The sequence below is a fragment of the Monodon monoceros genome, unplaced genomic scaffold, assembly GCF_005190385.1.
Source record: "Monodon monoceros isolate NGI ecotype Baffin Bay Population unplaced genomic scaffold, NGI_Narwhal_1 Super_Scaffold_3, whole genome shotgun sequence".
In the NCBI taxonomy this organism is placed as follows: Eukaryota; Metazoa; Chordata; class Mammalia; order Artiodactyla; family Monodontidae; genus Monodon; species Monodon monoceros.
The window spans coordinates 90,513,506-90,538,786 of NW_021703780.1; the positions used below are offsets into that span (position 1 = coordinate 90,513,506).

The window sequence follows — 25,281 nt, forward strand, 5'->3', positions numbered from 1 at the left end:
TAAAGCAAATTCCATTTTAGATTCATAATTATATTTTGGTTTGGGGGAACAATGTAAGTATCTTTAACTCATGAATAGAGCTTTGATTAATATTTTATTCAAGATGAAATTATAATTATATAGATGAAGTCAGAAAAACATGTATTCTCTCTTGTTTTGGCTCAAAGTGCAGAACAGAGACAAAAGTTAAACCCTATATGTAAAATCCAATACTTTAGTGACCAAGGGAACCATTCATTCTACAAGTCTTCTTAAATGAAGTTTGCCTTTTAAATTTTCTTGTTTTACTTATTTTATGGATACATCACTGGATGTACCATCCAAGTCTCAAAACATTGACAAATGAATAATAAATTGTTTACTGACATTAAAATTACAATACATGATAAAATAATATAGTATATATTTTCAGACTTTATGGCCACCCTATAGAAGTGTTAAGCATATTATTCAATAATTAAAACATATGCCGTTTTATGTTAGAGTTTTTTTTTAAGAAACAATATGCAGGCTTATATATTATTATTCTTATTTTTACTTTTTGAATATTTCCAAAAGGTCTAACAAAGGGAGGATATTATTAGCAGTTTTATCAGTTATTTGGTTGGTAACTAAGCTAACTAGTCATAGCCAGTTGATCTTAGATCAGCTTCTTAACCCCACCAACCCTCAGTTTCCTCATTTGTATCGTGACAAGGTTGGGAGAATAGGGCTGGAAGAACTACCTACCATAATTAGTGAGATTGCTAAAAGGTTTGTGGAAGCTGTGTGTGTCTTCAATACCACAACTGACATAAACATTTAACTTGGATGGAACCATTACACTCAATATACGAAAAGTCATCCTGAGATGCACAGAAACTAGGCTTAAACTTGCATTGATACAGACTGGAGGTCTGTCAGCTCTGATTTGACGGTACCCTCCAAAGATGCTGCTGCCTTGACTTACAACATTTAGTTTTGAAAACTGTGTTTACGATGGCTTATTGCCTTCCATTTACACTCTTCATAGCTCAGGGGTTGAAATGTTATTTGAAAGCTCTGATTAATATAAATGTCTTGTAATTTTCTGGCCATCCTAGCTCACATCTATTATACCCCTGGCAGACATGTGGACTCCACAACTGCCCCCACATTTGTATATGAAACAGACACACTGGTGGCATTTTTTGGTTACCATAGTTACATTAACAATATACACATGACCTGACATGCTTCTTCGTGAAAGGTTTTTGTTGCAAATATTATGCTGACCTGAGAGTAAAGGACAACTATCTAAAGTTTGAGGCATACATAGATTAATCTGTTGTCCATTTCCGGAGCCACCATTTCAATCATGGGAGAAGAGCCATCCTACAGTGAGCTCCAGGAAAAGGCAATCGCAAGACTTTGACTAGCAAAGATGTCCAAGGGAGGCATTTCCAACAATGCTTAACCTCTACAGGAGGATGTCTGTTACATATTCATTTCAAAATATTTGCTTCTCCTATTCATGACTGCCCTTTGTGAGATAATGTATCAGCATAGTCATTTTTGGTCCATACAGGGAAAAAAGGACAGCATCTATCTCAGTAAGACCTAGGGGACAAAAAAATCAATCTGCGCTATTAAGCAGTAAGCACAAAGAGAGAAGAATCTTCATTTAGGAAAACTAAAAAAGCTTTACAAAGAAAGAAAGATTGCTTAATTGGTTTCACGCCTATAATTTTCCCCTCTAGAAAAAAATGTTAGCATGGCAATAAAGAATATCACTAACCTGCACTGTTATTTCACAATAGTAATAAGTCTTAATTTGCATCTATAATAATCACTGTAATCAAGTACTGTACAGAGACTCAGGAAGGCACAGGCTCATTTCCCAGCTCTGACACCAATGACTGAATGTGTGACCTTCTGGATGTCCTGCATCCCTCCTGGTGCTTGACTCCCCTATCTGAGTTGTGTTTTAAAGGATCCAGGAACACTGGTAGATATTTCTAGTATTACCACTGCCAAGAATTTGATTTCTGCCCTATACGTCATGATGAAATGGAGAGCTAAAGGTCTGGGGGACACGGCAAGGTGATTTTTCTGGTTCCTAATCCCACAACTGAGATATTGTTTTGTTCTTTTAACAATTTTCTCCCCCTAATAGGACAATTCTCCACCACCTCACGTGGACTCTCTTGAGGGAAAGAATTTTACCTGGGATATAGGAAGCTGCTTAGGATTACAGAGCCCTGGCACACTCAGTAAATACATACTGGCCACCAGCCATGCACCAGGCATCATAAGAGGGACTAACACCGAAAGAAATTAGCTTGATTTTTCTGCATCTTGTATGCTTAATCCATCATAAGCATTTTAAGTATTTACTGAGTGCCCGGTATGAAAAAGCACTTGGCTAGATCTAGCATGGAGGCTTTCAACTAGGGATGATTTTGAGCACCCCCCGCCCTCAGGGGACATTTGGAGACATTTTTGTCAATTATTGTCACAACTGAGGGTGGGGTGTGCTACTGGCTAGAAGCCAGAGATGATGTTAAACATCCTAAAATGCACAGACAGTCCCTCCACAACAGAGAAGTATCTGCTCCACATGTCAGTCAGGCCAAGGTTGAGGAATCCTGCTCTGGTAGATGTAGCTCTGCCCTCAGTGAGTTTAAGTCTCGTACAGGTTACAGAAAGGAGACTGGCAAGTACAATAAAGCATGCTGTGATGGTAAAAGTGTGAGCTACAGAATCTGTACACAAGTAGGAGCCTTCGTTCAAAGTTTGGCTGCCAGCAAAAGCTTTAAGAAACATTCTGATCAATTCCCAGAACGGGCTATCACCTGGAACAGCAGTGTTCAGCAGGAGACAATTTTAGATCTAACCTCATTGAACATAAGTGAGTTGGATGGTTGTTTGAAAGAGGGTAGACGCCGTAAGTTTGTTGGGAACTCTACACTGGGGATGGAGTTCTTAATTCCTTGTAGGACTCAGAATTCAGAGTGTCTTGAGTCGTTAGGAGAGGAGGCTGGAAACAGAACGAATGTCATTGGCAAGAAACATAGGGCTGTACAAGCTGCTTAAAGAGAAGATGTAGCTGAGTTGACAAAGTGAATAATGCCTCATGTTTTAGAACCTCAAATTCTGCAGATTCCTTAAATATGTATCTCGTTTGACCTGCCGCAATCTGAGACACCAAGTATTATCATTCCTTCTCCCTTTTTTCGATAACTAAGGAATCAGAGCCATGGAGAGATTCAGTGTGACCTTGGACGAGTCACTTAACACTTCTCTAATGTTTATCTATAAAAGAAGAGGGGTTGCAAGGCTCTTCTTCCTAATGCAAGTTCAGTTTGTCTAAGGACACATCTAGGGAAACAATGGAGCTGGGATAAGACCAGCCTCACTGCCTCTCTCAGACCCAGTGCCTTTCCCATTCACACCAAGGCTGCTTCCTGGACCATGAAGTCAGAACAGGTAATAATATGACAGTGATTCAGCATTGTACCTCTTGGGTTACCAAAAAGAGCAAGGATTTTTGGATGCATCAATTATAATGTATAATGCAGAGAAACTTAAGCTGGGTTTCCCAGATACCTAAGGACTAATCAGACCTTCCCTCTAATATTTTATTTTAAGCTGACCTTAGAAGCTTAAAAAAATACTGTGACAAGCTGGGAAGAAAGGTTCATAGGAGAGTGATGCTAGGGTAAGAAAATGATATAACCCAGAATGTGTGTGCAGAACTGAGGATGTTCGGCCTAGAAAAGAGATGCAGTAGTGGTGTGGCTTTCTGCCTTTGATTTTGCTCTGTTCTTTGGCAGGGGTATTTTAACTTTCCTCCCAGAGAACGATGACCAGTGTGTACATACACACACATGCACACCCACATACAACAGGGATGACATACTAGATTCCATACTGAGACATTTATGTTTTTGCTTTAATTAAGACTGGCACATTAAAAATGAGCTTTGGGGAGAGGCTTCTCTCAAGATTTTAAAGATTTAACTACTTCTCACTTCTCTGCAATGGAGTAATGTTTTCTTGTTAGAAGGAAGACTGAGAAGCTGCCTGACTGCTCAAATTTCTTTTCATCTTCATAATTCTGTGATTTCCAGGATCATGAGCGAGAGTTATGTAGGACTTCAGCCATGACCTGAGAGTTTCTGAGACACTAATGGAATGTATATTAACTTATCCAAGCATGATAGAACAACTGAAGACTCTGGAGTGGCTATTAACTGGATTTCTCCACTTGTTCTTCCAGCTGACTGTAGTTCTTTGCAGGGAGAACTACACGTCAGGTTTAACCCCTCAAAGGACCAATTAGCTTTGCTGTGTCCCATGGGGATAGTCTGTCTCTGGAATCCCAGCTGACCTCCCGCACATACCCACAAACTCATCATTTCTCTCCTGGGAGGCCAGGTGAAAAATTTGGGTCTCTTCAAAACCATCTGAAGGAAAAACACAAAGTGTGTGGGCAAATACTGGTGGGATAGTTTTCTCTTCATGCATGAAGGATAACACTGTCAAAACAGAACCCTAGTGAAGAAGTTTCCAAATGGCTTCACCCTCAGGATAGAGCAATGGAATGAGAGATTCACTCCATGCACATGAGATGCTTTAGTTTTTAGGAAGAAAATATTATATAGAACTCCCAGATAGCATCCCCAGGGCCCACCATATTACCTAATATAGAATGTAGAAGCAGTAGGAGAAAGGTAATGCTATCCAACATTATCGTACCTTTCCAGTGTGCCAGGAACTGTCTCACACACCTTACCCACATTCATTCATTTAATCCTTGCAACTACTGTATAATGTAGACACCCACTTTACAGCTCAGGAAACTATCGCACAAAGCAATAAAGTAACTTGCCCAAGGCCACAAACTAGTGTGTACTCAATAAATATTTATCAAATGAATGAATGAATGAATAGAATATATATCTGTTTTAGAGGAGAGAGTCCTTTATTCGAATTCTCAGTTTATAGCAGTCCTGCTTTCTAAGCAGGGCACTTTCAAGAATGATGACAAATGAAGTCTGGATGACAGATGAAGTCTCAGAGCTGGTAAGTGACAGAGCAGGGATGTGAACTTGGGTCCGACTCTGCAACTGCACTGTTAAAACACTCGGCTATGCTTCTTTCTCTTTAATTGCAGCTATGAAACAAAAGGATTGGACTAGACTAGCTTTCATAGCCCATCTGGCTCTAAAAATTCTACAATTCCATTACCAAAGTAAGGTTTATGTAAAATAAAACATGATGTATATTTTATTACTTTAAATTTTAAAATCTGATATTTTTATTTAACCAATCATCATGGAATTATCCTTTAAAATTACATTGGAGTTATTAACAGCATGTTTTTAAATTGTTTTTAAGATAAGTATTTTAAATAGATGAAAATGCATACTTAAAGACTGCATTCTCCTAACCAGTACCATCACATGGCATATTGAATTATATCATCATCTAAATTTAGAAGGTTTCTAAAAATTGAAAAACATCTTTCTGTTACACAGAGAAAAGAAGTCAAATTATTAATTGTGAAAAAAGTTACTTTGATATTTGCAGAGATAAGGAGATTGCTGAATATTATGAAAAGTATTGAGTGATTTTTACAAGAGCTTAAAGCTGCTAGCAATATTAGAAACTACTTGAGATTTGCTTCTAAATGTTGTTTTGCTTTAAGAGATCCTTCTGGCATCCAAGTGATGCATCAGAACAATGTGAGTCCCTGCCATAGTATTACAGGATGTACAATCCGAGGCAGGGCAAAGAGAGTGGATAACTAGGCAGGTCTTAGAGTGGGGAAGAATTGGTTCCAAAACTGCATCCTAGCTGTGGCCTGGAGTGATTTCAGTGAGCCTCAGTATCCTCATCTGTAAAATGGGGATAATAATAGAACCTGCCTTATAGAATCATTAGATTCATTCAATGAGATCATGTGTCTAAAGCCCTTTGCACATTTCCTGGACCAAGGTAAGTACTTAGTAAATAGTAGCAATGGGTAGTAGTGGTATTATTATGTGGAAATCTGGCATTCTGACTGCTATTGTGTCTGGATGCTCTTTTGGAGGCAAGTGGAGGTATTTTAACAGACAAGAAGAGTCAGACTAGATATTTGAGAAGTCGATAGTTCACACCATTGTCACCTTTTATGATGAACCCCAAGAGAGCTTTATATTTATCCAGACATGCAAGAAATCTTGAGTCAGCGGATGTACTTTGAAAGAAGTGGCAAACAGATGAATACATTAAAGCTTTTTGGTTTCTAGATTCTGCTTTGTATCCATTCTCTCTTTTCTCTCTGAAAGTATTATAATACCCCTAAGTTGTGATTCATAGAATCAGATTTTCTAACCAGAGAGAAAAGGTTCAGTTCAGAGCTATCATTCCCCAAAGAGGAGCTGAATTCAAGACATTGTTAGAACTAACAGACCCAAAAGCTTCAACTCTCTGAAATCCACTGTTAGATAATAAAGTTGTTGAGGCATATAAAACTCTTAGAACAATGGCTAGCATCTTGTAAATGCTCAATAAATCCTGCTGCTACCACTGTTATTGTTGATTCTGTGTATCACCATCTTCATAACATTTATCTTCTTGCTTCTTGACCAAACTACAAAGCTCCTGGTTGGGAGCAGATTAGAACCCAATGCAGTGTAACCAAGAGTCCTCCTGGGAACAGGTCAGTCACAAAGCAAGAGGAAGTACCAGGCAAGCCAAATCAGGTGACTCTTAAGAAGACCCCTGGTAGATTGACATAGGAAAAAGTTGCTATGATTTAGCTTCTATAGCCTCTACCCTGTTTCAGCTAGCAGATTCTCCTTTACTCATGAATGGGAGTGTTAGAATACAATTAAGTGCCTCATTTTCTTTGAATTCTTTGAGGGCTGGAAATAATAATTATATACAGAGAACCTTATATTCATTGTCTGTTTAATCCTTCTAATCAGAGCTTCCCAACTGATAGCTGGGTGCATTTACAGGTAATTGGAGATACTGATACTCTTAGCCCTTGGGGAAAGCCAGTACCACCCAGTTAGTCACCTCTGGTTACCCTTGCCAATAAACAGCATTTTCTAGTGTGCTGAGAGGAGGGCATAGCAACTATTATCCCTGGTTTAAAGATAAGGAAAAAACCTGAGACAAAGAATTTGTCCAGTATCTCACAGCCAGTTAGTGTACAGGACCAGGCGCTTTTAACTCTGGTTGTCCTCCAGGCTGAGTTAGTCACACTGTCTTTGACTTTCCCACATTTCCTTGTCCTCACTTCAAGCATAGTGTGTTATCTTAGTTTAAGATTATTTATTCACATCATAGTGATACCACCCCTCCACCAAACAGCTCCTTAAGGGAAAGGCTATGGCTTACTCAGCCTTGAGTCCCTGGCACCTAGAAGAGTACTTGGCGCATGGAAAACACACTTACAAATATTCAGGGGATGAAAGAGGAAAGGGATTTCCATATCATATGTCTTCTTCATTTTGCCACACTGTTTCTTCTCATAATTAAAAAAAAAAAATTTCCTAAATAGTTTGGTCGAAATTAGTAGCTCTTAAACCTGTGCTTATACTCAGAGATGTTAATACATTACTATTTTAGACAGGTTATTATAGAAAGCTGAAATCATTTGAGGATGCTTTTATGTTATTAATGCCAAGGAAGTGTTATTAATCAAAAAGTATTCATTAAATGCATGTAGAATATCCAGTGCTATTAGCAGGGTGATGTGGAGGAATGAAAAAAGTGTACAAGGTGTTATTTCCATCCCAGATAAGCTTTGAGACTCATTGGGGAAACAGAATGAATAGAGACGAGACAAAATAATTAAGTGATCATCTGTGGAAATTCCACAACAACAGAAAAAAAGAGGGGCTCGGATGAGATGGGTCTGGGTTTGAATTTCAACGCTATCACATACTAGCTGTGTGATCTTGGTTAAAAGACTTAACTTGTCTGATCTCCCAAGCTGTGTCATCTGCAGAATGGAGGAGTGATATGACCCCACAGGGTTGCTCTGAAGATATGTGGGAAAGCTCTTGCTATAATGCTTAGAACATGACAGTCATTTACTTCAGTCACTTGGCAAATATTGACAGCATCACCTCTGTACAGATCTTTTTGTGTGAGCTGGGGATACAGTGGTGAGCAAAACAGATGAAATGCAGTCCCCTCCTATGTGGGGCTTGCCTTCTGAGGGGGGATAAAAGCATTAATCCGATTATCACACAAGGAAATGTAAAAGTATGGCTGTGTTAAGTCCAGTGAAAGAGAAGTTCATGAGGCCAGAATAGAACATTACATGGAGGCTTCTAAGAGAAGACCTGCCTAAAGAAGTGACATTTCAACCAAAATCCCAAGCATAAGTGAGAATTAGCCAGGCAGTGGGGTGCAGGGGGGAGCTTTGTAAGCTAAGATTTGGAGGTTGGAAGAAACTCGATGGGTTTGAGAAACAGAAGACCCGTGAGGTTTAGAATAGAGCAAAAGGGGGGGCCATTAATCTCAGACCTTCCTTTCCCCCTTCCTTGAAAGTACACCGGAGTTCAGACAAGACAGATTATTATGAAGTTCCGCAAAGGGGGGAGTTTGCATTATGAACAGAAGGGATGGGATGTGTTGAATCTAGTCATGGAAAGGGGAAGAGAACAGAAGGCTTGAATTCCTGGAGAGAAGAATTGCAGGAGCAAGGGTTCAGGTGCCTGAGCTGGCTGAGTGGCATGCCAATGCCCTGACATATTTGGACTGACATACCAAGACTAAGAGCTAAAGAGTGAAAGGAGGAGAAAGTCTCTCCTTCCTTTCTGTGTGGTCTTGGGCATGTTACTTAACTTTTCCACCTCTTGGTTAAAGATAAAATGTATGTGAGAGTGACACAGAGTGTCTAGTAAGCTAATACACATTCTTTTATTTCCTGCTCTCCATTGCCTTTTTCCCCCCGTAATACATTTCCTTTTATTGTAGATGAGCCCCTGATTAAGACACTGGCTAACTGACAACACATCAACTGTGTTGCCCACAGATGTAAATTTTTAAATACTAGTTTAGGGTTATCTTAAAACCCTCTTGCTTGGTATGCAAATGTTTCATGTGTGGAATATCATTCTTGTTCCTGGTCTCCATCATGTAAAATTGCACTTAGCCACATCTGGCCAAGGTGTTAACATGAAAGACGTGACTGATGTTGAGTGTTCAAGATCCTCCAAGAGATTTAGATGGTGAGTAATTTCATTAGGGTGCTAATGACCATAAAACCTAGTTGTTATTGATTTGTCCTCCATGGAGAGATCTACTTTTCTGCCTGATCTCAATTATTATGGTTCTTAATACGGAGATCGTTTCAGCACTGAGTTAGCATGCTGCCCCTGTGATAATCTGTTTTCGCTTCATCTTTGTATTGACATATAACTTAACTCAGACACTATTACCAAATAGTTATCAAAGGAGATGATGGAGATAGTCATTTATTTTTCAGTAAGATGCCATTATCCTTCATATTTGTACTGTGCTTTATAGCAGTACATCTCTGGTTCCCTGAACACTTTTATTACTATACTACTTTTCTTTTTTTTTTAATAGTAATCTTTTATTTATTTATTTATTTTTATTTTTATTTTTGGCTGTGTCGGGTCTTCGTTTCTGTGCGAGGGCTTTCTCTAGTTGCGGCGAGCGGGGGCCACTCTTCATCGCGGTGCGCGGGCCTCTCACTATCGCGGCCTCTCTTGTTGCGGAGCACAGGCTCCAGACTTGCAGGCTCAGTAGTTGTGGCTCAAGGGCCCAGTTGCGCCGCGGCATGTGGGATCCTCCCAGACCAGGGCTCGAACCCGTGTCCCCTGCATTGGCAGGCAGATTCTCAACCACTGCGCCACCAGGGAAGCCCTATTATTCTACTTTTCTCTCCATGCCTCTTGAGATCTTCTTAAGTCTTACGAATTTCACTTCTCATTACCTCTTATTTAGCTTATTGAAAGTGCTTCTTAGTGGGTTTCCCCATATCCATTATGTTCCCTCTCCTGTCTTACACACAGCTGGTGGATCAATCTTTCTGAATTGTAGAAACGATCCCATAGTTCCCTGCAAAGACGTTTAGTGGTTCCCACTGATAATGAGATTGTGCTGGATATTTTCCATACCCCTCCAGAACCACCCTACTCCACTTTGCTTTGTAACCTGAGAATCACATTGTATGGACTGTCCCAGTGGGTCCTCTGCCATCTGGTTTTTGTTGACTTCTGTTTCGTGCAGTAGCTAGCTCAGGGGTGTTTGGCCATCCTTTGTGAGTTTACCTTAACCTTGTCCATGCCTTGTAAATGGTCCCTTTTTTAAAATCTTCTTTATTCACTCGTTTTGAATGTACCTTCTGTTTTCTGCTAGGTCTCTGACAAGGATAATAAATTGAGAGAATACTTCTTAGTGAAGCATAAAAAGCCCTCCATAGCTAGGCACCATCCTTCTTTTCTGTCTTGATTTCCATTCCTATCTTAGAGACCTTGAATCTCATTCATAATGAAATAGTTCTGATTCCATGTACCTATTCCGCCTCTGCTACTTTGGTGCCTTGACACCAGCAGTGTGCTGGTAAATGTTTAACAGTCAGCTCTCCAAAAAGGTAAGCCTGATTCGTAGTGTTTGCCAGTTTCTGTAGTGTAAAGTACACTCACCGTGACCAATTGTAAGCTAACAACATGATGTCTGTAAACTTGGATGTGAAAAGAAATGCTCACAATTGGCTCAAGACACCACTGCTTTGCATACAACTTCACCCCCACTTATGACGCCTGCTTCCCCCCACTCCCCAACAGTGCCTTACACAGAAGAACTGCCCGGTCAGCTATTCTAATTCATTTCTATTGTTCCTTTGAAGGGTACAATAACCTAATTGCCAGCCACATGTTGATGGTAATACTTCTGAACTCAGAATTTTCTCATGAGTGCTAACATGGGTGATTGTTAGATTTTGGAGACTTAAAAGTCCTGAAGCAAAAATCAGTTACCTGTCCATATGTTATCCCAAGTTGCTGAAGCTTACTACAAGTTGCTTAATTCTCCAAGAAAATAATTCTCATTTTCTGGTCTTGTGTTCCAATTATGTCTTCATTATCCTCATTTAAATATAACTTGAAGTAATAATAAAACAACATTAATATATTTCATCACTATTATAACCAGTTGAACATTCCACATTTTAAACAGTGTACTCTTAAACCTAAAACTCTACGGAAAGCTTTTAAGGTGTATGTTAGTCCTAGATAGATAAAGATTGCACTGCATTTTATTCTAAAATGTACTTTATTATGAAATAACCTTTTTATTTAGTCAACCTTTCTAAGAGATAACTTTAATTTTGCTTCATTAAAAATATCATTCCTATATCTAAAGTTCAAAAATAACTACAATTTCCATTAGAAAACTAGGGAAAGTACTAAAGATGATCTTATAATAGCATTGGATTATTTTATATTTTAATGGTTATGATGGCAATACAAGATATTTAACTGAAACTATTCTTTTAACTTTTAATTTAATAAGACACATGAATTGAAGAGAGTATAGAATGCGTTATGATTTACAATGCCTGCTGGCAATTTAATGTTCTCAGCTGTTCCTTTGCACCATTGATTACACAAAGCCTAAACTGTGTAATTAAGAACCATCCCACTAATGTGCTCTGGTGGATTTATGGCATCCAGGTCATCCATGAGCTGAAGTACTTTGAGTATTGGACCATTAGTTTCGAATGCATACTAACATAGGTGAACACATTGGCATCAAAGAGAATCTATAATAAGAAACTATTTCAAATTCAGGGAGGTAGCTTTCACCTGATTTTAATTTACTAAACCAATTTAAAAGCCAGATTACTAAAATCCTAATTAACTGGAATTCTTTTCCTCTAGAGTCCACTTTTAGGAGAAAATGGGAAATTGGAAGAAAATAAGTTAATAACCAAGGCTTTAGATTTTTAAAAAATTTCCAATATGAGTTCATTATCAAGGCCTTGAAGAAAAAATGTCTTTTAAAAAAACAAAAATTTAACTACCATTATCAAAGGCAAGAAAGTGGGTATTAGAGATTGAAGCTAAAAGCTTTCTAGGAAACCTTTAAATTTGCAAATTCCCTGAGCCTAATCTTCTGATTAACCAAGGTTTTACTTTACAAGTTAGTTTTATTCTGTGTACCTGGGAGAACGCTGCAGTGTATTCATGCTACTTACTGGAGGTCCCATAACATCACTGAGGCGGGGCTTCCCTGGTGGCGCAGAGGTTAAGAATCCGCCTGCCAATGCAGGGGACACGGGTTCGAGCCCTGGTCTGGGAAGATCCCACATGCCGCGGAGCAACTAAGCCCGTGCACCACAACTACTGAACCTGTACTCTAGAGCCTGCGAGCCACAACTACTGAGCCCACGTGCCACAACTACTGAAGCCCGCACGCCTAGAGCCCGTGCTCTGCAACAAGAAAAGCCACGCAATGAGAAGCCCGCGCACCGCAACAGGGTAGCCCCCACTCGCAGCAACTAGAGAAAGCCCGCGCACGGCAACGAAGACAGCCATAAATAAATAAGTAAATAAATTTATTTAAAAAAAAAAAAAGATCACTGAGGCAAGTGGGTTCACAGAAAGGGTTCTCACTCAGACTGTAACATACTTGGGATTAATATCAGCTCTTTCACCAATTAGCTGTGGGAATTCTGGCAAGTCACTTGATCACTGAGCCCTAAGGTCATTTATAAAATGAAAATAATCACATCTGCCACCATCTCGTGCTGTGAGAATATAGGAAAAGCACTTCCCACGGTGCTGTTCCTCTTGCTCTATATCCTGCTCTGCACCCCTGGCCTTTGGCTATCTTAGCACTCTTCCTTAGAGAGCCACTGCAGCCCCCAAGCCTTCAAAGGGAAGGTTTGAACAGGCAGGCACACTTTTTGCTATATTTATCCTCTCCCAATGATGAAGAAAATCAGGTTCTTTGAGTCCTTATTAGAACAAAGTCATATAAAAATAGTTTAGAAAAAGAACTGAAACCAAGTTTATTTTAAGAGTTCAGGGACAGATGGCTTTATTTTGCTTCTTTAAAAAAGATGGCATTCTGTAGAAATACAATGTGCTTAAGGTCTATCAAACTGAAGGGCAAATACTGTCACTCCCTGAAACACTGCAGTCTTTAACCTTGAGTAGCAGGAACTTTTTACACTAAAGATATGTATACTTCTATATGTCGGTCTCCAAACTTTAAAGGAGCATTTCAATGTGGAAGGGATATCTTCTTGACATTTTCTCAGTCTGAGATTTAAACAGCACTTAGTCTCCTATTTGGCAAATTCTAAGCAGTCAGATTCTTTAGAGAAATATCGCTAGATGAGATCTAAAAGTATAGGCTCCCCTCTGAAGGACACTGGATGCTTTCATTTTTTTCAATAAAAATTTTGTGAAAATGTCAGTTAGGTAATAAAGATTACTACTGGATATAAAAAAATATAACAAAAGATAGTACAGAACTCTCTTTGAGCAAAGAAAAACGCAATAAATATTCTGAAATGGATGTAAAAATGTTTGCCATTTTTTAGATGAGAAGTTATTTTCACTATTACAAACTGAACTCTCGTTCAGTCTGGGAGCAAAAGAAAATCTAATACAATCTAATGGAGTTGCTTGACTTAGTTGGCATCCAAGAATCTACAGCGTTTGTATTAGCAGCCTACATATTGGCACTTTCAGTACCAACCATGATGAGTTTATTTTTTTCATTGGTCTATGTAGTTTTGAATGTATAATCAAGAGCCATTGTAGCAACTAGCTCCTTATGGAACATTTATTAACATGGCATGGTGAAATCCATGGGTGCAGTGAAAATACTAAGCAATATACTGTGAAGTTCTTAAAAAGAAGTAGTGAAACTTAGCCTTCTAGGCATGTTAAGGCTGCCCAACTAAAGATCTCGCATTTATTTAACATTTAATCATGTCGGTAATTACAGAGCGATTATTTTATATAGACATATTATGGGAGGAGAGTTAAAATAATTTGTAAAAAGACTAAAATTAATTAATTTCATGGTAGATTTTATATCACTGCACTTGCTGGTACTAAAAAGGAGCAATAAAAATAGCCCAGTTGTTGGTTCATGTTTTGTTCTGTTTAGCCTTCTGTCGGTTTCTCAATTCAATAATGTTAAATTGCTACCTTATGATTCCAGTTATGCAAAAATAGCTCATTTCTTACAAAGAAAGAAAGAAAAAAAATTTCTTGATCCTGCAAGTAATGTAAACAGAAAGAAAAATTTTTTTCCTGGTCCAGCTTCCTTTGCCTGTCTTAGAATCTGAGGTTTAAAAGGGATTTGAAAGACTGTAGGTTCAAGAAGTCTGCAAACTGTAACTGGCACATGACTTTCAAAACAGTGGAGGAAAAATGATTTTGGCACAGAGCTGAAATAGCTTATGAGTAAGTATTAGTCTTGCTTGCTAAGTCCTAGAGAAGAAGCTCTAAAGATCGTCGAGTTTACCACGACATTTAAAATTAAGAATGGGTATCTCCCTATCCACAGGATGTATAGGCAATGGTAGAAAACAACCTCTTTTCATAATCAGTGTATGTGTTGTAGGTATGCAGCGGGGAGAAAGGTGGTGAGCAGAGTGAGCACCTTAAATATTAAATAAAATAAGCATTCATGTAAAAATAATTAGGAAAGTAGTTAATACACATATAGCACTGTATTATTTTCAGGACTGCCATAATAAAGTACCAAAAACTGGGTGACGTAAACAACAGAAATTTATTGCTTCACAGTTTGGGTGGCTAGAAGTCTGAAATCAAGGTATCAGGATATCAGCAGGGTCATGCTTCCTCTGAAACCTGCAGAGGGTCCCTTCCTTGCCCCTTCCTAGCATCTGGGGGTTTGCTGGCAAACTGGTGTTCCTTGTGTACTGGTGTAGCTGTAATAACTCCAGTCTCTGCCTTCATTGACACAGGGCATTCTCCCTGTGTGTCCCTGTATTCACATCATCTTCCCTCTTATAAGGACACCAGTTATATTGGATTAGGGGCCCACCCTGCGCCAGTATGACCCCATCTTAACTAATTACATCTGCAACAACCCTATTTCCAAAAAAGGTCACTCTCTGAGGTCCCAGGGGTTAGGACTTCAACATATCTTTTTGAGGGAGTACAATTTATTTGAGCCTTTTAAACGACCCCATGAAGAAAGGATGCTCACAGTGCTCTCAAAGGAGGACCTGGAGTCTAGAAAAGTGACTCTCATGCATGCAGAGCTGGAGTCTGTTGGCTCCAAATCCTGAGTTTACTCTCATCTTCTCAAGAGCTGCCTTATCAGTTGGCATGTTTTCCCCTTTCTTCTAGCAGGAAATATAGAGATCATTTCCTGAGTTCTCAAAAACGATTTCCATCTTTCCTACCATAATATGAATTTGCCTTGCTGGTTTTTAGCATTACTTTTATCTCATGTCTTCTACTATTATCTTGCCCAAGGGTATGATCCCAAAATGACAAATGTTTTTGATGGGAGCCAACTAAAATGCTTAAAACAAAACAGGGGCATTAGCACCTAAAGGCCTATTCATTCCACAACGGATTCTTAGTGCCCCCTAAACGCTCAGCACTCTACCAGGCACTGTGTAGCAAACACCATCAAAAATTCGTAATTTCTAAAAAGTTTCCTACACTCAGCCTTGTCTTTAGGAAATAGACAAAGAATCATGGCATTTGCTACAGGGACAGACATTTTTTGTTTAGGTTAGTTTTTATGCAGGATGGTTTCTGACAACTATTTTCAAAGAAGGTAAGGAGAACAATGGTGCACTCTGATACTTGGTTTGAAGGCAGGAGTCCAGACTTCTTTGCCTTATCCTGAGATCTGGACAAAAGAATTCTTTCTTTATGACTTTCCTTCTGGAGTCAAATTATGAATCTTTTAAAGAGTGCATTGGCTTTCCTGTGTTTGCCTTTTGCACACCATCATCCATACACCTGTTTCAGGTGGACTTTGTTCTCTGGGCTGGCAGGCCCCATGAGTGGAAGACTGTTGAAAATGTGTTTTGTGACATAATCTTGGTTGTTTCAGCCAACATTTATGTACCACTCATAGGCCAGGCACTGTGGCACAGTGCCTACCAAGAGGAATAAAACACAACCTTGGACCTCAGTTATATATTAGCTTAGAGTTTGGGTCACCTCTAAAAACATCTGGTTGAGTAGGTAGAGGAAGGAAACAGAGTGGCTTAGAGCAAAGCCAAGTCAAGCGACATCTTTGCCTTTATCAGGCCCAGGCCATCGTGGCTGCCAGACCCTCTGAGCCTGTGAGTGGTGATAGGGCAGAGCCCAGCTAGGATAGCCTGAGGCTGGAGTATTAAACTTGGTCTGCTTTAGAGCCCCATGTGGAGCTTTATACACCCAAACCCTATCCCAGACCAACCTCATCAAAATCTCCATAAGGAATGAGAATCTGCATTCTTAAAAAGATCCCTGGGTAATAAACAGCTAAGTTTGTAGATCTAGGGCTCTGCTGCCCAATGTGGTAGCTGCTGGCCACATCTGGCTGTTTACATGTAGTTGAAATAAAAATTTTAAATTCCATTTCTCATTCATACCGGCTACATTTCCAGTACTCAGTAGTTTACTCAATCCCCTGTTGGGAAGTGCCAGTACAGAACACTTCTGTCATCAGAGGGTTGGTCTGGAGAGCGCTGATGGAGCTGTCACATGCTGGCAACTCTGATCTCTCCTTCCCAAGGATCCACATATCTACTCACTCCTTCCTTCCTTTTGACATGTATCTTATTTCACAGAGTCACTTGTGTATTTGTCTTCTTCTCTCTCCACAGGATTATAAATTCTTTAAGGGCAGGGTCTGGTCTTTCTGGCCCTGTGACACAGTAAACACCCAATGAGTATTTGTTTGATTTAATGAATCTAATTAAAGTAGGCATCAGTTTATTAGATCTCTTTTGCATTTAGTCTGAATCCTGATTTCATCAGAATCTGGAAAAAAAATCAGAGAGCAGGATTTTCATAAATCACAAGCATGAGGATGGATGGGGAGCAGATATGTGCTAAACTGCAAGCTTTTTCTTCTTCTTCTTCTTTATTTTAAATAAAAGTGTGACATTTAAAAGCACAGGGTTTATATCAGCCCAAATGTAGAAGAGACCCAATAGGACTGAACATTTGCAAGCTTAATATCATTGTCATATTTAGGCACCTGGAAAGCACATTTTAATTGATTCAATTATTTTATTTATTGAGTGCCCACTATGTAGATGCCAGGGCAGTGTCATTGTGAACAAGATGGAAACAGGGTCTCCACCGCATGAAACTCAATTTAGTCCTGGCAGATTAAAATCTTGGCAAGGACTCCCCCTGCCCAGACAGACTGGGATAGAAGAGGAGCATCATTTGGCCTCTGGCCTCAGGTGCCTGGATTCACAGACTCTCCACCACTCTACTGGCTCCAAGACCTTGGCCAGCTTATTTCATTTTTCTGAGTCTCCATTTCATCATCCATAAAAATAGAAAAATTAATGTTTCCTACCTCATAGGGTTGTGAGCATTAAATGCAATAATTTATGTAAAGTGCTTAGTGCAGTGCCCGTGGCATTGTGAGAGCTAACTGCTGTTAGCAAGTACTGACTGCTATTATTATGGCTACTACTCAGCCAAAACGACTCCACAACAAACATTAGATGTAAAAATGGGAAGTGTCTACAAGGCTAGAAAATACCTCATTATTTGGAAGAGATGCTTCCTATCTTTCTTCGGCTAACAATTTAACTCCCTTTGCTTTTTGTTTACATCTTTGCAGCCAGAGTATTTAAGATCGATACATAAATGTGTTGGTAAATGCCCATCCCTTGCTTTATTTTTGGTTTTGGTAAATGCCCATCCCTTGCTTTATTTTTTGTTTCTTCGTTTGGCGAAGGATTTAACTCATTTGGAAATGGAAATGCTTGGGTTGTCATTCAACCTCTCTAAAGGTAGAGAGGTGTATGCACCTTTTTAGCACAGTGCTTGCAAAGGAGAATTCCTTAAAGGGTTTTACCATTAAACTGCAAAATTGAAACCCTAAGTAACCAGCATGTAAAGATTTAATTAGCATTGTCTCATTAAAATAAATGCGTGACATAGTCTTAATTCCAAAAATGACGTTGCCTTTGAAAATGCATTTTGGAAATGAGCTGGGGAAAAGGGAGAATTGAACTTTGAAGGCGGTAATGTGATAATTGGGGAGTTTGCAGGTTGAGCCTTTTCTGAGTCCTGCCCATTGTTTGGTCTGAGGGAGAAGGACACCTGCTTATATACCTGTATGTCATGTTAAAATAAAACAAAATAAAAGTCGTGGTACTGGGCTTCCCTGGTGGTGTAGTCGTTAAGAATCCGCCTGCCAATGCAGGGGACATGGGTTCGAGCCCTGGTCCAGGAAGATCCGACATGCCACAGAACAACTAAGCCCGTGCTCCACAACTACTGAGCCTGCGCTCTAGAGCCTGCAAGCCACAACTACTGAGCCCACGTGCCACAACTGCTGAAGCCCCTGCGCCTAGAGCCCATGCTCCGCAACAAGAGAAGCCACCACAATGAGAAGCCCGTGCACCGCAGTGAAGAGTAGCCCCCACTTGCCGCAACCAGAGAAAAGCCCGCACACAGCAACAAAGACCCAACGCAGCCAAAAATAAATAAATAAATAAATAAAATTTAAAAAATAAATTAATTAAAAAAAAAATCTTGGTACCTACCAGATTCTTCTGTAAAGATTCATTGCAACCAAACTGCAGAACTACTCTTGTGCCTGTGTTCTAAAATCTTTCTAATATTCTAGGAATCTGTTCTGTCCTTAACTGAGGCATAGAAGATGTCTCAGTGGTACACAAGATTTTTGGCATAGAGATGATCCATCCCTAGATCTTCACTCTGATCTCTTGAGCTCCAGTCATTTGGGAGGAATCTGTATTGCCTTTAAGAGCTATAAATATTCCCAGCCAGCCAGTCTATACTTTTGATACTTCATGGACAGTCCCACTCCTCTGATTCAAAAGCAAGGGTTCTTTGGGATGATCATGTGACATGTGGGAGGTGGTGTTTAGGGCATGTGCTTTGGAGCCAGGCTGTCTTAGTTTAAGTCCTTCTCCATCACTTTCTAGCTGTATGTCTTGAGCAGGTTACTTAATATCTCTATGCCTTGGTTTCTTCAGTGTGAAAAGGGACAATCATAGTTCCTACCTCCTAAGGATGTTATGAGGGAAAAATAAAGCACTAAATAAGGGTTGGGCTTGAGAGCGAGAGTGAGTGAGAGAGAGAGAGAGAGAGAGAGAGAGAGAGAGAGAGGGAGGGAGAGGGAGAGGAAGAGGGAGAGAGAGAGAGAAGCAAAAGAGGAAAAGAAAAGAAAAGCTGTTCCAGATAATTTTCAGGAAATGTATTAATTTCCTTGTTGGAAGAGTAGATATTAAGTCGGTTTTCAGCACCTGACTCTAATTTTCTTAAGTTGAGAACTCCAAAGGAAATGTATGATTATTGAGATTCTACTATGTACCAGACACTGCTCAAGACATGCTGTCTCATTTAATCTTCACAACACCCATGTGAGGCAGATAAATGTTGATCCCCTTCCAACAGGTGAGGAAACCAAGGCCCAGAGAGTTAGACTAATCTGTCCAAGGTGACATACGTAGTTCCAGGGTATGGCCCTAGCTCTGTCTGCCTCTTTAGACCATTTCTTTTTTTAAAAAATTGCTAAACACAGTTTCTCTTAAAAAGCCAGGATCAAGTGTTTTTCGCAGGTGTAAGAAGTGCTGCTTACATGGGTGCTATTAAGAGTTGAAACTCAGAAAAAGAGTCCTATGACATCATCTAGACTTGCCCAACCTCACCACTTACAGGCAGGAAAGATGGCCAGCATGATCTGAGTCGGAGGAAAAACCAGAGCTAAGGACTCGGGTCACCTAACTCTTCATCTAATACTCCAATCTCTGCACCACTCTGAGTTTTGAACTACCTCCAAACCAGATAAGATTCAGAACTAGACAGTGTTAGGGCATGAGCCTTATATCCTTGACTCAGTCTTATTTGAGATCTTGGACAAGCGACTTGACCTCTCTTTGAAAAATAGGGACGATCACACTTTATACCATATACATGTAAGTCACTCACTATAGTGGTTAGTACATAGTAAGTCTTCTATTAAAGTAAGTCTATTAATAAAGTTAGCTAATTCATATTATTATTATTCATGAGGCGTCTCCTGTCTTTAATGCTCACTTTCCAACTCCTACTCATGTTTCAAATCCACTTTACACTTCTCACATTTGAATATCTACGCCCTTATAGAGTTTGCAACACACAATCCATCAAATTAAAGGAAGTTCAATTTATGCATTTTACAAATTAAAGTTATAGAACAAATCAACCATTATAATCAATTCACTGCCATGTTTTAAAAAATCAATGAACATTGTTTAGATGACCTGACTTAATTTTTTGTAATAAGTTGGCCATCAGCATGATTGATTGAGCTGTCCACCCTATCTCTGATCTACCTAAGCAAAGGTCAAGACAGAGGTTACTAAACAAGCCACAGCACTCTTCCTAAATTGAATGTTTTCCTATGCGTCTAATAAATGGTAACCGATTAATGATGTGCTAGAGGCCAACGTCCTTCAGAGAGTTTTGGACCCTGCCCATTTAGACCCTGCCAGCATATGAATTTCAACTAATCCCAGACTAAGTGAAGCAGTGTAGGGTTCTGTAAAGGACCCTGTTTTTGGAGAGTAGGAATGCAGTCCAGCTTGGCCTCCAAATATGTGATCTCACCTCTCTGAGGTGTCCTCTGTGAAATGAGAGGTTTTTTTAGATGTGCCAGGTGATCTCTAAGGCCTTATCCAACTTTCACAGTTTGTGTTCCTCATTTCAAAGGGAGGCTAGCCTGCTAGCCTTTGATCAGTTGAAGCCAAATCAGAATCTGAAGTAGATGTTCTTCCCCAGGGCTCTTCCACAAGCCAGCTACTTCGATTTGGATTCATGCCAGGTGGCTCTGGGCTTTTGGCTTTCGTTTTTCTTTTGCTTTTTAAAAATTTTCTTTTGTACTTCTTCAGTTCATGCAGTCCTAGCCTGCCCTGTTTACCATTCCTGGCCAACCCTCCTACAATGGCTAATGTGCTGCCATGCCCCGTTCCTCTCAGGAGCCTAATGAATTGTGGCTCCAGCTTATACCCTCAGCTTGGAGACCAGCTGCGCCTTTGAGCTTTTCCCAGAGGTGTTGGCTGATGCTGCACCTGCGGCGTGATGGATTTGCCCTAGCCCAAAAGAGGAAGGAAAATGAGGGGGAATCAAAGGATCACTTGTGTCCATCCTCTGCTTTACACACTAGTGCATTTGTACCGCCTAAGTGTGCCAGAGAATTTTTGAGTCTTTGTTAATTAAGAATAACAAATACAAGAAGAAAATGAAATTAGGGAAAGGACAACCAAATTTTTCTCTGGGAACCAGAAAAACCAACACAGAATTTTAAAATGGTCAGAGCAGGAAATGCTGAATCGGGGATCAAGACATTTGTGTTTTATTTTGTTCCTCTGCCAATTAACTGGGTCATCCTGGATCACCTAGGGTATCTCTAAGGTTCTGCCTGCCTTTAAAAGTAGGTCTTCCAAAAGAAAAGAAGTGTAAGATGAATTTTTGTAAATGTAATGGTTTTTTAAAAAGCACTAAACAGGTTTTCTTCAGAGCAAAGAGTCACACCGTAATATACTGTTTCTAATTATAGGTTTTCACATATGGAGTATTTGCCAATAATATTTGAAAATTGATATCTAATTATCAGATCCTCCCATTAGCTCAGCGTTATTGGTGATAATGGTTATTTATGGTGATATTTAAATAATTCAGACGTGTCAGACTGGCCACATGCCATAAAAAGCCTCAAAAAGTAGATTTTTTTTTTTTCAGCTTGTACAGTTATAAACATCCATGGATGCCTCTTGGAGTGCATGCACTCTCCAGCTTTTTACACAGCCACTACTTCCTTCTGTGTTCTACTCGACTGACTTGACCTACCTGGCCCCTGAAGGCACTGCAGTTCGAGATCAAACACCACGCCTCTACAACAATTTAAGAACCAAAAAAGGGAAACAAAGGAAAGAAAGGGGGAAAAGAAGAGAAGGAGGTAAGAGGAAGAAGGGAAGGCAGGAGGAAGGATTACCTCTCTGAAAATGGTCCGAAGTATAGTTTTCATGACATGGGAGAATGGGCTAAGATGACTTCCCGAGGTTCATGTTGGTCTAGGAAGCTGTGACTGTCTCTCCTCTCAACCCACTTACTGTAAGACAAATAAAATAGGACACGAAGTCACTGGACTTGCTCACGGTCACCTAGAAAGTTTGTGGTGAAGCCAAAAGTAAGAATCCTTTCCCTGGCGTCCTCGTCCTGCTGCTCGGCCCACTCACACACTGCTGCACTGTTTGCTGATGAATTATGTGGGCTCTCAGGAACAGCTCCTTATGCAAAAGAGCCTCAGCAAGCTCCACTATGTCCTTGCGAGGGGACGCACTTCACTGTTTTCTTCATGCATTATGGAGATGACTATAGCTCCTCCTCCCATACGGACCCTCCATCTGTGATCACTAACACACACTACAGGGTGCTTCACTTTGGATAATGTGTGAACAAGGAACTTAATTTTGGAAAATGGAGAAAAAAATCTAAAAGAAAGGGTCAGGGGCCAAACAAAAGTCCAAGAAACTAGTGTCTTTAAAAATAGTCCATGCGGGCTTCCCTGGTGGCGCAGTGGTTGAGAGTCCGCCTGCCGATGCAGGGGACACGGGTTCGTGCCCCGGTCCGGGAAGATCCCACATGCCGCGGAGCGGCTGGGCCCGTGAGCCATGGCCGCTGAGCCTGCGCGTCCGGAGCCTGTGCTCTACCACGGGAGAGGCCACAACAGTGAGAGGCCCGCATACCGCAAAAAAAAAAAAAAAAAAAAAAGTCCATGCAGATTCAGCATTCAGAATGCATTTGCAAGACCTTCTTTCCTGCTCAAGGAAAATAAAATATACCATCCATAAAGAAATCTCTGTAATCTCTCTCTCTCTCTCTCTGGCTCTACCTACACTAGTCATCTACATTGTTAGAAGGTCTCTGGCCAGGCCCTTTTCAGGACTTGCAGTTGCTAATACCACAAAGGGCACCCTCTACTGATTTCCACTACTCTGTCATCCTCAGTGCCCATAAAGAGACTCAGATTCAATATGAGACATCAAAACTGTAAACAATAATAGCTAACATCTGTTGAGTGCTTGCTATGTGCCAGGCCCTTGACCAAAAGCTCTGTGTTTAACATCTCATTCTACTTCTCTTAACCACCCTTGGCAAAGAAGGTTTTATTATATCCATTTTCTAAAAAAAGGTAAATAGAAAGCTTCAATAACTTGCCCAAGTTCACAGAGCTGAATTTGAAACCAGGTATGTCTCTCCAGAAGCCACACTCTTAACTCTATGCTAAATACCTGTTTCAAAAAGCTTAACAACCTTGTGAGTCTAACAATCAGCCACTTGTACCTGCAGTAGAAGTCAAGGTGGCCTTCAGACCTGGGGGGATTCCCTATGCGGGGTCAATCCATCAAGTGAAGTCTGGCTGTACCTTAGCCCCCCATGCAAGCCCCCACCCACATCAGGAGGGTGGCTACAGGGAGAATGTGTATTGAGACAATCATTGTTTATAACCAGAGGAAAGCTTACTGGAACAAAAATCCCATTTCTCCATTATTCAAGCCATTCCCAAAAGAAGACATGCAAATCTGAATGTGGCATTAGCCCTGGATTTTTGGGGACTGACAGAGCTAAAAGACTGATTTTTCTGAACATTATGTACATGGTGTACATATGTACATGAATTTGGCCACCAAAGAAATTTTGCATAAAAGCACATGTCCTATGAAGGCATTTTCTTCATATTTTAGGAGATCAAACTTTTAGTTCCTCATTGCTGTGACTAATAATGTCTCTGAGATGATGTTAGTTTCCATGTGGGGAGTTTGTGTTTCATAATATGCTTGCCTGCATCAGGTTTTAATTTAGCCCAAGTGTAATATTTGGTCTCTGAATTTCTAACACTATTAATTCCAATAATACTGATTGAAAATATAATGGAAATGGTAAACGATAATAGTTTAGAAATAATTAGAAAAAATAATTACTTTTTTAAATAAAAAAATATATAAATTTTAAAAAAGTACCTGTTATGCCCAAGAGTCTTAAAGAGATTTGCCTATTCATTACCTCCCAAAAGCCCTGCAGGGTGAGAATGAAATTTAATGGCAAACTTGATGAGGTTCCAGAAATTCAGACAAGGATTTGAGGTCTCAGTCTGTGCTGGACTCTTCCCCAGATTCTGGGCTGAATACTTTCACATAGAGTATTTTATTTAGTGTTCATAGTTTTCATATATGAAGTATGTATAATTAGCCTTAATTTAAGCCATAGAAACTGAGACACAATGAATGTATGTAGCTCATACAAGGTAACACTTCTAGTGAGTAAGTGAAGAAGTTGGACTCTGAGTCCAGATGCTTGATTCCCCCAGGAAAGAGTTCTTTCTATAAGTTGAGCGCTATTTGGATTTAGTATACCTAGAATTCACATAACCGTCATGTTACTGTGATTGCTTATTTCTTTCGCTCAATTCCCTAAGAACTTAATGAATGAGGATCCTAGCCCAAATTCCTATCAACTATTGTGATTTTGTTAAACTAACATCCCATCTGACATGATTCTATGGGAGAAATGGGGGTCAGTGCCAACTTCACGGATGGTGATGACCATGCAGTCCATTTCCTATGGAATTTTATATTCAGAGCAGAGTGTTCCAAACATATATTGTTAGAAAAAGAAGCATCAAATTTAATTATATAGTTGTTTGTGGGCCTCTTTGAAAGGCATCCCTTGCCAATTCTGGGCCTTTAAAGCCACGGTTTGTTATTTAAGGGATTGTTCCTTTAAACTGCCAGAATTGTTTGTGGAAGACGTTTTCTTCTCACATTTGACCAACTTAGTTCAGTCAGCCCTAGAACAAAGCAATTTTACTTTTAAAAAGGTCTGTGCCAGCCATTTTTTATTTGTTGCAGAATTTAAGATCTTAATTTGTATGTGGGTGATAAAAGTTGGCCTGTATTATAATTAATTTACTTCATTATAATGAAAAGCCCTAACATTAAATCTACCATCTTCCATTTTTAAGTGTATAGTTAAGTAGTGTTAAAATATATTCACATTGTTGTACAACAGATCTCTCAAACTTTTTCATCTT

At 39.8% G+C, this 25,281-nt stretch overlaps 2 protein-coding genes across 6 annotated transcripts in view; one reads left to right on the top strand and one right to left on the bottom strand.

Annotated features, from left to right (window-relative positions):
- Window positions 1–25,281, bottom strand: part of CRBN (cereblon) — a 950,388-nt gene that overhangs the window by 563,739 nt on the left and 361,368 nt on the right. For all 5 annotated transcript variants that reach the window (XM_029241884.1, XM_029241885.1, XM_029241886.1 and 2 more), the window contains one exon: window positions 22,183–22,299. The gene's annotated coding sequence lies outside the window, so the exon portion shown is untranslated. The remainder of the gene's footprint in view (window positions 1–22,182; window positions 22,300–25,281) is intronic.
- The window catches only part of LRRN1 (leucine rich repeat neuronal 1), a 37,158-nt gene that overhangs the window by 3,970 nt on the left and 7,907 nt on the right, over window positions 1–25,281 (top strand). The gene's annotated exons all lie outside the window — the stretch shown is intronic.